Below are 13,592 nucleotides of genomic sequence, written 5' to 3' on the forward strand. Positions count from 1 at the left end.
TAATAAGTTATGTAAAATCTAATTGCTGGGTTGTACACCTGAAACTAATGTAATATTGTACATTAACTATAAATGAAAAATAAAAACTCATTTAAAGTAAAAAAAGTGAGGAGACAACAATAGGACAAAATTTTTTTTTTGCAAATCATATAACTAATAAGAGATTTGCATCTAGAACATATAAAGGACTGTTACAACTCAATAGTAAAAAGACAACCCAATGTAAAGTGGATTGCTCAACATCATTAGCCAATAGAAGAATGTAAATCAAAACCATGAGATACCACTTTAATTATGGATAATTAAGACAGTTAAGTGTTGGCAAGAATGTGGAAAAACTGAAACCCTCCTTCACTGGTGGTGGGAATGTATGTAGCTGCTTTGAAAGTTTGGCTCTCCCTCAAAATATCAGAGAGTTACCATATGACCCAGTTATTTCATTCCTAGGTATATACACACCCAAATAAATGAAAGTGCATGTCCACATAAAAATATATACGTGGATGTTCATAGCCAGAAAGAAAGTAAAATTTATGTATATAATGGAGTATTATTCAGTAATAAAAAGAATAAAATACAAATATATGCTACAACATGGATAAACCTTGAAAACATAATACTAAGTGAAAGAAGAACCACATGTCGTATGATAATATTTGCATAAAATGTCCAGAATAGGCAAATTTATAGAGACAGAAAATAGATAGTAGTTGCCAAAGGTTGGAGTATGGATGAGGTTGAGGAGTAATGGCTAACAGAATTTCCTTTTAGGGTAATGAAAATGTTCTAAAATTTATTATGGTGATGGTTGTATAATTCTTCTGTATACTAAAAGCCATAGAAGTGCACACTGTAAATGAATGGATTGCAATGGATGTGGCTTATATCTCAACAAAGCTGTTTAAAAGAAGAATGTGCAAATAAGATGCATTAAGAAATACAATTTTATTTGTCCTTTGTGCTATCCCTAATGTTATTTATCTGGATGAAATGGAGATGGCCATCATTATCCTATCACTCTTACAGTTTTTAGAAAGATAACAGGAAAAGTGAAAAATCAGCAATCAGAAATCTAAGTATTGACTCTATTACTAACTGTGACATTGGGCAAACTGATCAATTTCAGTGACTGGTTCCTCATCTGTAAAACAAAAAGATGATCATCTCTACTCAGGTTGCAGTGTTATTGTGAGGCTCAAATAAGATTGTGTCCATATGGACAAAGAGGTAAGGGTTTTAACATCAGCACATTTTCCAGCCTGACTTCTTCAGGCTTGTGCAGTGATTCCTCTCTCTCATTACCTCACAAAAGTCAATTTGTTTGCTTTGTCTTTCCAGTACTATTTTCTGTCTTCCTACATCTCAGTTTGACACAAGATTTATACAATTGGGACCTCAAATCCTTTCTGATATTTATTTAGGACCTCAAGCAGCCTGACTCTGAGGGAAAGCAAGGTTGACAATGCTATCCCTATAAGAGCAGAGGTAGGAAGGTCTGATCCACATGACAACCAGCGTGCCTTAAAAATCAAGATGTTCTAAGTGCTTCCCATATGGTCAAATGAAGGATTATGCCCCTTCCAACAACAATGCTGGGGACCAAGATTCCAGTCGCAGCCTCCCTGAAGGACAGTCACCCCAGGTCTACATGCCTCCCTGCACCCTTGCTCATAGGGTACTGGGTTCCAGCAATGTCCTGCTTCTCCCTATTGTGAATTGTTGAATCATGACAGCCTGACTGACACTCAGAGTAAATAACTTTAAGTCAAGCCTGTCTCTATCAGTTTCATATTAGAGAGAGAGAGAGAGAGAGAGAGAGAGGGAGAGAGAGAGAGAAGTCTGTGCATAGCAACTAGCAGACACAGAAAGAAAAAAAAAGTAGAAGTTAAGGAGACCAATTGAAATATACAGCTCTGAATGATCAAGGCCATACTTCAAGCAGTGAAAGTGGGGAAATGACATAATCTAGTCAGGGGTCTAAGCCATGCCCTGGTTTCTAGCTGTGCATTTACAAGACTGGGATATAGGAGGAGTGAGAAATAAGGGGGTTCCCTATGGGCACAGTTTGCTTGACATGCCTGTGGGAAACCCAAAATACACACACAGTGAGCAGTGTGCGCCAGCGTACTAAGACACCTGAACACCCAGGAACAGAATCAGTTTTACAAGGAAAACCTGAAAAATCAGTCATTTATGTCATTAGGTGCCATAAACAAATGATAAAACCCATTACCAATACACAATTTTAAAACTTTTTAGAAAACAATAATAGATTCCTAACTTTTAAAAAGCACATCTCTCAATCCAAATTTAACTTTATACTCACCTGGCAAAACTCTTGAGGCATTCCAATTAAACTTAAAAATAAAGTAAGTATATTACCACTGCTATTATTTAATGTATAGAATTTTTCTTCTATGGTAACATGTTGGAGACCGTTATGTGTGGTTTTGGAGACTGTGGCCCTGCAAGAGCAAGCTCTGAAAGGGGCTAGTAAGTCTCCCTGGAAAACCAGGCTATGATGCAGGTGGCAGGCATGACTCGATTCTAACACTGAGGGTCCTGTGGGAATCAGGCCTAAAATGTACATTTTTGTCCTTTGAAGCTGGCTCTGTTCAGTGATAAGCCCTCCCAGTAAAACCCAGATGTTTGGGTTCAAGGCATAAGGAGTGAAACTCCCTACTTCATGATATACCCATTTACAGCCATCTGGCATCAGCATGTCTCATAGATCCTAACCTGAAAAGATTTCTGTGTTTCTTTAATTGTTATTTATAAATAGTGTTATTTTTTTATGACTATAGCCTTGTTGGATGTTGATTGATAAGCTATATACGTGTGCTGTATCCCCCTGCACTTCGCAACCCTAATAAAAGCCATGTCGGAGAAGGGCTTGGGGCATTTTCCAATAGAGGGAACTGCCACCCCCTTTTCCCGACAGAGCAACAAGGTTTTGTCCAGGATGACTCTATTCTCATCTGTGATGGCCTGGGGAACCTCACTGGTTGAAATTCCCCTCAATAACACTTAAAAATAAGAGTGAACTTTATAGTACAAAAAAAGAGCTAAAGTCCAAAGGATTTTCTAAGAACTAACGAATCAGTTAAAAACATAAGCATTTGTATAAATCAGTACTCTAGTATAAGAAAAAAGGAACCGTATTTTCGGATTATAATGAACTTCCCCTCACCAAATATGGGAGGAAAATACAGGTGCATCTTATAGTCCGAATGTAGCTATCTGGCTCGCTGCGGGGGGGGGGGGGGGGGGGGGGGGGTGGGGGGGGGGGGCGCAGCAGTGAGCGGCATCACAGGTTATTAAATATTTTACCAATCTTTTGCTTCAAATTTTTTTTCCTATTTTCCTCCTCTAAAACCTAGGTGCATCTTATGGTCCAGTGCATCTTATAGTCCTAAAAATAAAGTATATTGTGTTTTGCTCTCTATAATGGGCACTTTTTTTGCCCAAATTTTTAGGAAAAAATAACCATGTGCATTATACATGGCATAATGATTACATACCATGGGTATAGTAATTCCATGTAAATGAGCACAAAATGTGGGTGCACATTATACATGGGAGTTCATCATACATGGCAAAATACGGTAACTGAAACAGTACAAAGGGAACCTCTATTAAAATGAAGTCAGGAGGCCAGAAGGGGAGCCCTTATGTACTACCACTCCACGTCAATTAAAGACCCTAACAAGAGCCATCATTTACAGACTCAGTGGAATTCTCCTAGGCCAGCAACAAGCCCAGTCAATGGGAAACGCTGCACTATCCTAAACTCTGCTTTCTTCCAAATGACTTTCATTCAAAACGACCCCTCCCAACTTCCTCCATTTTCTCTGTAAAGTAACATTTCCCTCAGTTTCTTGTCGGATACACCTGAGATTTTCCTATAGCTTGCTTGTCTCACATTGTAATTCTCCGCTATTCATGAATAAAACCATTTAGCAGGTGGCTGTTTTCTTTTTAAGGTCAAAGCACATTAATGTCACCAACATTCCTGTACATCAACAAAACAAAAAACATAAAATAATTGAGATAGCCCTGGCTGGCATAGCTCAGCGGATTGAGCGCAGACTGCAAACCAAAGGGTTGCTGGTTCAATTCCCAGTCAGAGCACATGCCTGGGTTGCAGGCCAGGTCCCCAGTGGGAGCCACATGAGAGGCAACCACACACTGATGTTTCTCTCCTCTTTCTCCCTCCCTTCCCTTCTAAAAATAAATAAATAAATAAAATCTTTTAAAAATTTTTTAAAATAATAATTAGAGATAAATGACATAAAAGACTTAAGAATTTCCATTCAGTGATTTTAAATTCAGTGATTATAGAGTATGTTTAAATACTAAAACTTTTCTCCCCAAATTAAAGCAAATATTTAGTATAATTCCAATCAAAGCAAGATTTTTTTACTTGACATAATGATTGTAAAATTATGCATAAGAATGAGATGAAATAAAAACATTGGAAAAGGAGCAACAGATAGTTGAGTCCTATGAAATAGTAAACCATTACAAGTGAATAATTATTATTAAACTATGAGGTACAGTTAAAAGATAGAAAAGATAGTACAGAAACTGAATTATCATAAGATCATAGAAGAAGAAGCACAAAATTAAAGGAAAGGAGTAGGTTACTCAATAAATGGTGTTGGAATAACTGGTTAAAATCTGGAAGGCACAAAATACCAATTAAGACACATACATCATTCATCAGAGTAAATTCTGATGAATATCAAAGTTAAAATGTAAATAAATAAAAACAATAAATACAATTGCAAGTGAATATGTTAAGGAATTAAAAAGGAAAACTGATTTTTTTAGCCTAAATTAGCATAGAAAAATCAGAAAAGGAAGAAAGTCATAGATATAATACCATAATTAAAAGTAAAAATACATACACAGGCAAATAAGACTCAAAATATTTGTAGAACATAGGACTTAAAGTTAATATCTTTTTATAAAAGAAGTTAAGACAAATAGCTTTATGAAAATTAAAATCCCAATAAATAAATGGTGAGAGCTTAGGAACATCCACTTCACAAATGAGACATAGCACGGATCCTCACTTAATATATTATTTAATCATCAAAGAAAGGCAAAAGTTCAGATAACCATTCTTTTCCTTTACAAAATTATAAAAAGTCAGCAAATCATTGACTAATATGTACTGAGTCTGTGTTCTCATGGTCCTCTTATGATAGAATCATATACTCAAAATGCCCATCATGGAAACCTACTAGCAAGAGGGCTCAGAAACTGTGAAAGAGCTTACCTTTGGGAAACTAACCTGAGAAAATATTCAATTAGCCAAAAAGTTCACTAGATACTTTCCATAACATGGCAGTAGTAGTGCTTAGTTATCTTTAACTTCAGTTGAAACAATTGTCTCAAATTGTATTGTGACAGCTGTATCTGTGTGCATTTAAAAAACTTACCAAAATTGGTGAATTTTGTATAGTCTTTCAATATTGAAGACAGAAGAAAATATGCAATGTTTTTGGCACATTATGTTTTATCTGAAGAAGGTAAAAATACAAGTAAACACACAAAAAGATTTCTATAGTGTAGGGAAAAGGTGCTGTGAATCATCAAACATGTCAAAGGGGTTTGTGGAGTTTTGTGCTGGAGATTTCTCCCTGGACAATACTCCACAGTCGGGTAAATGAGTTGAAGTTGATAGCAATCAAATCGGGACATTAATTTACAACAATCAATTTTATACTACACAGGAGATAGCCGACATACTCAAAATATTCAAATCAATAAAGTAACTGGTAAAAATGAAAACTGTGTCTTTCATTTTATGGAAATAACTAAAACTTTTTGGTTAACCCAGTATACAAAATAGACAAGCACCCAAATTTTCAATATAACATTAACAACAAAGAAAGACAGGAATATCCTTAATTTCCCTCAAATGGGGAAAAGCTAAGTAAACTGCAGTGCTAGTGAAATCAAAGGAATATTATGTGGGCATTAGAGGCAAAATAAACATGAGTATGATAAAAAGCAGTTGACAAAATTTTACATACATTAAACTATGTTATATACACATGAGCAAAATCCTAGAAGAAAATTCATTAAAAAGCAAATAGTTTTAATATGGCAAAATAAATGATTTTCATTGCTTTATTTCTAAACCTTTAGTAAAGATATAAAATTTTTATAGTTTAAATGTGTATTTTTAAGAGCTAAAATTAGAGGCACAATGGCAGGGGAATGATGAATGGAAGCCACACTAACCTCCTCCCAGGACTAATCTGGAATTACAACTGAATTGTGGGGAAATAAACAAGAATGAACAACTGAACAATAGTGAGAGAGAAGCCTTGTAACCTCAGAGAAACAGAAAAATCAGAATCAGTACAACCTGATTGGTCAGGAGTGCCATAGAGACTAGAGAAGGCTGGCTAGGTGTCCACAGACAGGAGTGCCAAAGGGATAATTAAGCAACTGGTTGGATCCCCCTGAGAAAAGCAGGGTCTAAGCCCTAAGTTAGGATTCCCAACCAACAGCACCAGAGCCCAAAAAGTACACAGATAACAACTGTGAAAAGTACACAAATAAAAGCAGCAAAGCACAGGGGTGCTCTCTGCCAGAGTCAGACGACTGGAAACAAAAGAGCCATTTAAAGGGCCAACACACAAATTTTCATTGGCAGCCACTTACCTGGGGCATTGGCAATGTCAAGGGCAGAGTGGGCTGGAGGTGTCTGAGTAGAGACTGGGGACAGAAGCTTTGGGAGAGAACTCAGAGGGTAGACACTGGGACCTCTGAGCTGAGTCTGCTCCCATACAGCAGCAGCCATCCTGCTCAGACAGACTACTCTCCTCTGAGCAGTAACAGCCAATGGGGAAACAATAGCCCCGACTCCATGAGGGATTCTGCCCCACCCTATGGTGCTTAAGACTTACTACTGCATGCAGAGTGACCAGATTAACTACTGAAGGAGACACCCACAGAAAGTAGTTCCCTGGCAATCTCTGAGCAGACTGCCTAAGGTCAGACGGGGTCAACTTCTTGCATCACCAGAGGCAGATCCAAAAAGAAAAAACAGTGGTAAATACTAGAGGCTACTTAGACAAATTCCACTGCTCTTTTCCATGATCTCCATGATCTTCTCCATGATTAGTGATATTTTCTTCCCTGCATAGTTTTTTAACATCCATTTCTTACCCATAAACTTTGTACCTATTAAGTTACCAGATTTAATACTACAGGTTATTTCCCTTGTTTCCTGTAACAGTCTGAATCTCTTTACACCCTTATTAATACTGGTTCAATTGCTTCTGACAGTGGTTCTGCACCACTGAATCTCACAGGTCTCCTACCATAAAAGTTCACACTACAAAGTCAAGGAGTCAAAACAGATCAATTAAGAAGCAAAAGTAAACAAGAAGAGTCTCACAAATAATAGGAAGAGAAAGAAACAACCCCCAATCTAAAGGAAAGCAGGAATCCTCAGAAAGAGTGCTAAATGAAATAGAGGCAAGCCAACTAACAGATATTGAGTTCAACACAATGGTTATATGGAAGCTCAATTATTTCAGTGAGAATTACCAAAAACTAAAGAGAGCTACTAAGAACTTACTACAAACTATATCTCCATGAAAAATGACATAGAAAATAGTAACAAGAGCCAGGAGGAAATGAACAATACAATCTCTCATTGAAGACTACAACAGAAAGAACAAAAGCAGGCAAGATGAACCAGAGGATCAAAACAACAAGCTAGAGGACAAGACAGAAAACAACTCCCAGAAAGAACAAAAAAGGAAATAAGACTTAAAAAAGGATGAAAAGGGGTTAAAGGAACTACAGGACAACATGAAATGTAATAATATCTGTATCATAGGGATTCGAGAAAGAGAAGATAAACACGGAATAGAAAACTGTTTGAAAAAGTAATGATGGAAAACTTCCCTAATTTGATAAAAAAAAAGTCACACAGCCCAGGAATCACAGAGGGTCCCAATCAAGAGGAATCCAAAGAGGCCCACTCCAAGACACATCATAATTAAAATGGCAAAATTCCAAGACAAAGACAGAATCTTAAAGGCAGCAAGGAAGAAACAGGAAGTAACATACAAGGGAGCCCTGATAAGCCTACCAGCTGACATCTCAACAGAAACACTACAAGCCAGAAGGGAATAGCAATAAATATTCGAAGAAATGAAAGCAAAGACCTGCAACCAAGACTACTCTACCCAGCGAGGCTCTCAATTAAAATGGAAGATGAAATAAAGTGTTCCCCAGATAGGAGAAAACTGAAAAATCTCCACCAACCAGCACTGCAAGATATGCTAAAAGGACTGTATTAAGAAGATGAAGGAAGAGTGAGACAGAGAGTAACACAGGTACAAAGAGGATAAATGGCAATGGATAAGTACCTATCAGTAATAATTAAGAGTAAATGGATTAAATGCTGCAATCAAAAGAAATAAGATAGCTGAATGGTAAGAAACATGACCCACACATATGCCACCTACGAGACCCACCTCAGAACAAAACACCTACACAGAGTAAAAGTGAAGGGTTGGAAAAAAACAGTCCACACAATGCACAGGAAAAAAAGCCCGGGTACCAATACTTATATCAGAAAAGAACAGACTTCAAACAAAGGTCATAAAAAAACACAAAAGGACACTTCATAATACTCAAGACAACAATCCACCATGAAGATATAAATACTGTAAACTATATGCACCCAAAATAGGAGCACCCAAATGCATTAAGAAAATCTTGGAGGACTTCAAGAGATATGGACAGCAACACCCTTATATTGGGGGATTTTAACACCCACTGTCAAAAATAGAAAGATCTTCTATAGGGAACCAGCCCATGTGGCAATGGCAAATATAGCTCAGCTCTGGTTCAGAAAACGAACAGACTCAAGGTGGCACATAGGAGCCAAGCCCATAGAGAACCAGGCCTGCATGAGATCTAGGCTGGCATTCCGGCTTGCTTTTGCTAAAACTCCCTCACCCTGAGTTAAGGCAGCAAATGTTTAATGCATATCTTTCAAGTAACTTGCTAAAGTCTGTGCTAAACCTCCCAAGGATAGAGTGTAACCAGTTCAACCACTTTTCCCTTGAATTTGCAACATCCTTTTCTTTGTTTACTTTTGTTCCTCCAGTTCTTGTAGATGTAGGGTTAGGTTGTTTATTTGAAATGTGTGTATCTTTTTTAGGTAGGCTTGTATCACTATGAACTTCCTTTTTAGGACTGCTTTCCCTGGTCTCATAGGTTTTGGACTGTTGTGTGTTCGTTTTCAAAAGGTAATCACCTAAAGCAAACCTGTGCATAATGAATGATGACCTTCTTTGATGTAATACACCCAGAAAAAACAATAAAAGCCTGTCCAGGCATGGGTCAGGGCACTCTCTCACTTAGAGAGTGGCCATGCCATCTCTTTTCTCCACAGGAATTCTTCTGCAGTCCGTGTGAAAGTGTTCACTGCATCCACAACACCATGGAAACCACTGTCAGAGTCCACATCCATCTTCCAAACAAATTATCAACAAGAATACTGTGGTACTGAACGCCCTAAATCAAAAGGACTTAAATGATATATATAGAACCTTTCATCCCAAAGAAGCAAAATACACATTCTTTTCAAATTCTCATTGAACGTTTTCTAAGATAGACACATAAAACGACACAAAACAAGCCTCAACAAATTCAAGAAAAACTGAAATCACATCAAGCACTTTCTTGTACCACAAGAGCCAAGTAAAACTAGAAACCAACCTCAAGGAAAAAAACACAAAAACACTCAAACTCATGAAGATTGAATAGCATGCTATTAAACAATGAATGGGTTAAGAATGAGATCAAAGAAGAAATCAAAAAGTTTCTGGAACCAAATGAAAATGAACACACAACAGTCCAAAAACCTATGAGACACAGGGAAAGCAGTCCTAAAAAGGAAGTTCATAGTGATACAAGCCTACTAAAAAAGATACAAACATTTCAAATAAACAACCTAACCCTACATCTACAAGAACTGGAGGAACAAAAGTAAACAAAGCCCAGAGCACGTAGAAAGAAAGAAATAACCAATATCAGAGCAGAATTAAATGACACAGAGACTAAAAGAACAATTCAAAGGATCAATAAAGCCACGAGCTGGTTCCTTGAAAAGATGAACAAAATTAACAAGCCTTTAAGGAGACTCATCAAAACAAAAAGAGAGAGAAACCAAATAAACACAATCACAAATGAAAGAGGAAAGATTACAACTGATACCACAGAAAACATAAAGAGTTTTAAGAAATTACTACGAATAAACTATATGCCAAGAAATTTGACGTGGGTGAACTGGACAAATTTCTAGAAAAATATAATCTCCCAAAAACTGAGTGAAGAAGCAGCAGAAAGCCTGATAGACCAATGACAGCTGATGAAATCAAAGCAGTAATCAAAAAACCCCAGCGCACAGAAAGTCCTGCAGTGGACGGTTTCACAGAGAATTTTTACAAAACATTTAAGGAAGACCTAAGCCCTATTCTTCACAGGACTATTCCAAAACTTTCCAAGAGAGAAGACTCCCAAACTCTTTATGAAACCAGCATCATCCCAATCCCAAAACCAGATAAGACACAAAAAAGAAAGAAAACTATAGGTCAATATTGCTGATTAACATAGATGCTAAAATCCTTAACAAAATATTGGCAAACTGCCTCCAGCAAAACATTAAGAATATCATACAGCACATTAAGGGGGATTCATCCCAGGGGTGAAAGAAGGATGGTTTCAATATTCACAAATCAAAAATGTAAATATCACATAAACAAAGCAAAGATAAAAATCACACGATCATATCAATAGATACAGAAAAAAGCATTTGATAAGGTACAGTACCCATTTCTGATAAAATCACTCAGCAAAGTGGAAGGAGAGACAGCATACCTCAACATAATAAAGGCCATATGAGAGAGACGTACAGCCAACATCATACTCAATGGGCAAAAACGAAAAGCTTTCCCACTAAGATCAAGAAAAAGACAAGGATTTCTGTTCTCACCACTCCTCTTCAACATAGTATTGGAAGTCCTAGCCACAGTGATCAGACAAGAAAAACAATAAAAGGCATCCAAATTGAAAAGGAGGAAGCAGAGAAGTATCACTATTTGCAGGATGACATGAGAGTGTACATGGAAAAGCTATAAGCTCCACAAAAAAATGTACTCGACCTAATAAGTGAATCTGGCAAAGTAGCAGGATACACAGTCAATATGCAGAAATTAAAGGCATTTTTTTACACTGACAATGAAATATGAAAAACAGAAGTCAGGAAAAATTCCCATTTGCTAGAGCAACAAGAAAACTAAGCATCTAGGAGTGAATCTAAGCAAGGAGGTAAAAGACCTGTACTCAGAAAACTACACAACACTGAAGACAGAAATTAAAGACGACACAAATAAATGGAAGCATATACCATGTTCATGGACTGGAAAAATGAACATCATCAAAATGTCCATATTACCCATAGTAATTTATAGATTCATTGCAATCCCTATTAAAATACCAATGACATATTCCACAGATATAGAACAAAAATTTCAAAATTTATCTGGAACCATAAATGACCCTGAATAGCCTCAGCAAATACAGAAGAAGATCCAACTAACAGGGATCATTATACCAGTTAGCAAACCAACATACAAGGCCATGGTAATCAAAACAGTCTGACACTGGCATAAAAGCAGACACATAAATCAATGGAACAGAACAGATAGCCCAGAAATAAACCTATGTCTCTATGGTCAATGAATATTTGACAAAGGGGGAAGACACCATAAAGCAGAGTGAAAAAGTGCCTCTTCAACAAATGGTTTTGGGAGATCTGGACAGCTACATGCAAAAAAAAAGAAAGAAGAAGAAACTCGACCATCAACTTACATCATACGCAAAAACAAATTCAAGGTGGATAAAAGACTTAAATATAAGTCGTGACATCACAAAAGTCCTGTAAGAGGACATAGACAAGAAAATCTCAGATATAACATGGAGCGGTATTTTCACTGATATGTCCCTACGGCAAGACATGAAAAGGAAAGAATAAAGAGAATGGGACTTCATGAAATTAAAAAGCTTCTGCACAGCTCAAGAACACATCAGCAAAATGAAAAGGGAAGCAACTGTGTGGGAAAATATATTTGCCAATGATACCTCTGACATGGGTTTGATCTCCAAAATATATAAAGAACTCACACAACTCTACTCCAGAAAGACAACCCATCCAATTAAAAATGCAAAGGACATGTACTGGACACTTCTCCAAGGAGGACATACAGAGGGCCCACAGACATATGAAAGGATGCTCAGCATCACTAGACATCAGAAAGATTCAAATTAAAATCACAATGAGATATCTTTTCACACCAGTGAGAGTGGCCATCATAAAACAAATCAACAAACAATAACTGGGCGGCAATGTTGTAGAAGAAAGAGAACCTCTAGTACACTGGTGGTGGGAATGCAGAAGGGTGCAGCCACTGTGGAAAACAGTATGGTATTACCTCAGAAAGCTAAAAATGGAACTGTCTTTTGACCCAGTAATTCCACTGCTGGGATATACCCTAAAAATTCTGAACACTAATTCCAAAAGTTATCTGTGCACCCTAATGTTCGTAGCAGCAGAATTTACTAAGAAAAGTGCTGGAAGCAACCTAGGTAAATGAATGGATCAAAAAATTGTGGTACATTTACACAATGGAATACTACCTAACAGAAAGAAAGGAGCTCCTACATTTGCACAGCATGAATGGAACTGGAGGACATTATGCTAAGTGAAGTAAGCCAGTCTGTGAAAGACAAATACCAGATGATCTTACCTATAAGTGGATCCTAATCAACAAAATGAACAAGCAAGCAAAATATAACCAGAGACACTGAAATAAAGAACAATCTGACAGTACCACATGGGAGGTGGGAGGGTATAATGGCAAAAAAGGGGAAGAACTGTCAAGGAACAAAGGGCACAAGGGCAAAACTAAAGGAGGAAAGACTGAGGGTAGGAGGTGAGGGTGGGTAGGGTACCCAAAAGTGGTGGCAGGAAAATGGGGACAACTGTATCCGAACAACAATAAAAAAAAAAAAGCCCATACTACCCAAAGCTATGTATCGATTCAATGTAATCCTTATCAAGATTCCAAGGACATATTTCACAGAACTGGGACAAATATTTCAAAGATTATACAGAACCAAAGAGACTCCATATAGCAAAAGTGATCCTGAGAAAGAAGAACAAAATTGGAGGAATCACACTACCTAATACCAAACTATACTATAAAGTCACAATAATCAAAACAACACAGAACTGGTAAACGGACACACAGATCAATGGAATAGAATACAGAGCCCAGAAATAAACCCACACCTTTACAGTCCAGTTAGTATTTGGAAGCAAACAGAGGAAGCAAACACATACAATGAGCTAAAGATAGTTTCATCAGTAAATGGTGCTTGGAAAATTGGACAGATAAGTGCATAAAAATGAAACTAGACCACCCTCTTACACCACAGACAATAAATTCAAAATGGATCAAAGACTTAAATGTTACTCCAGAAACTAT

General features: G+C 37.2%; 1 protein-coding gene across 5 annotated transcripts in view; it reads right to left on the bottom strand.

The window, feature by feature from the left end:
• Positions 1-13,592, bottom strand: part of MARCHF8 (membrane associated ring-CH-type finger 8) — a 175,643-nt gene that overhangs the window by 124,369 nt on the left and 37,682 nt on the right. The window lies entirely within an intron of this gene.

This window comes from Phyllostomus discolor, chromosome 5, assembly GCF_004126475.2.
Source record: "Phyllostomus discolor isolate MPI-MPIP mPhyDis1 chromosome 5, mPhyDis1.pri.v3, whole genome shotgun sequence".
In the NCBI taxonomy this organism is placed as follows: Eukaryota; Metazoa; Chordata; class Mammalia; order Chiroptera; family Phyllostomidae; genus Phyllostomus; species Phyllostomus discolor.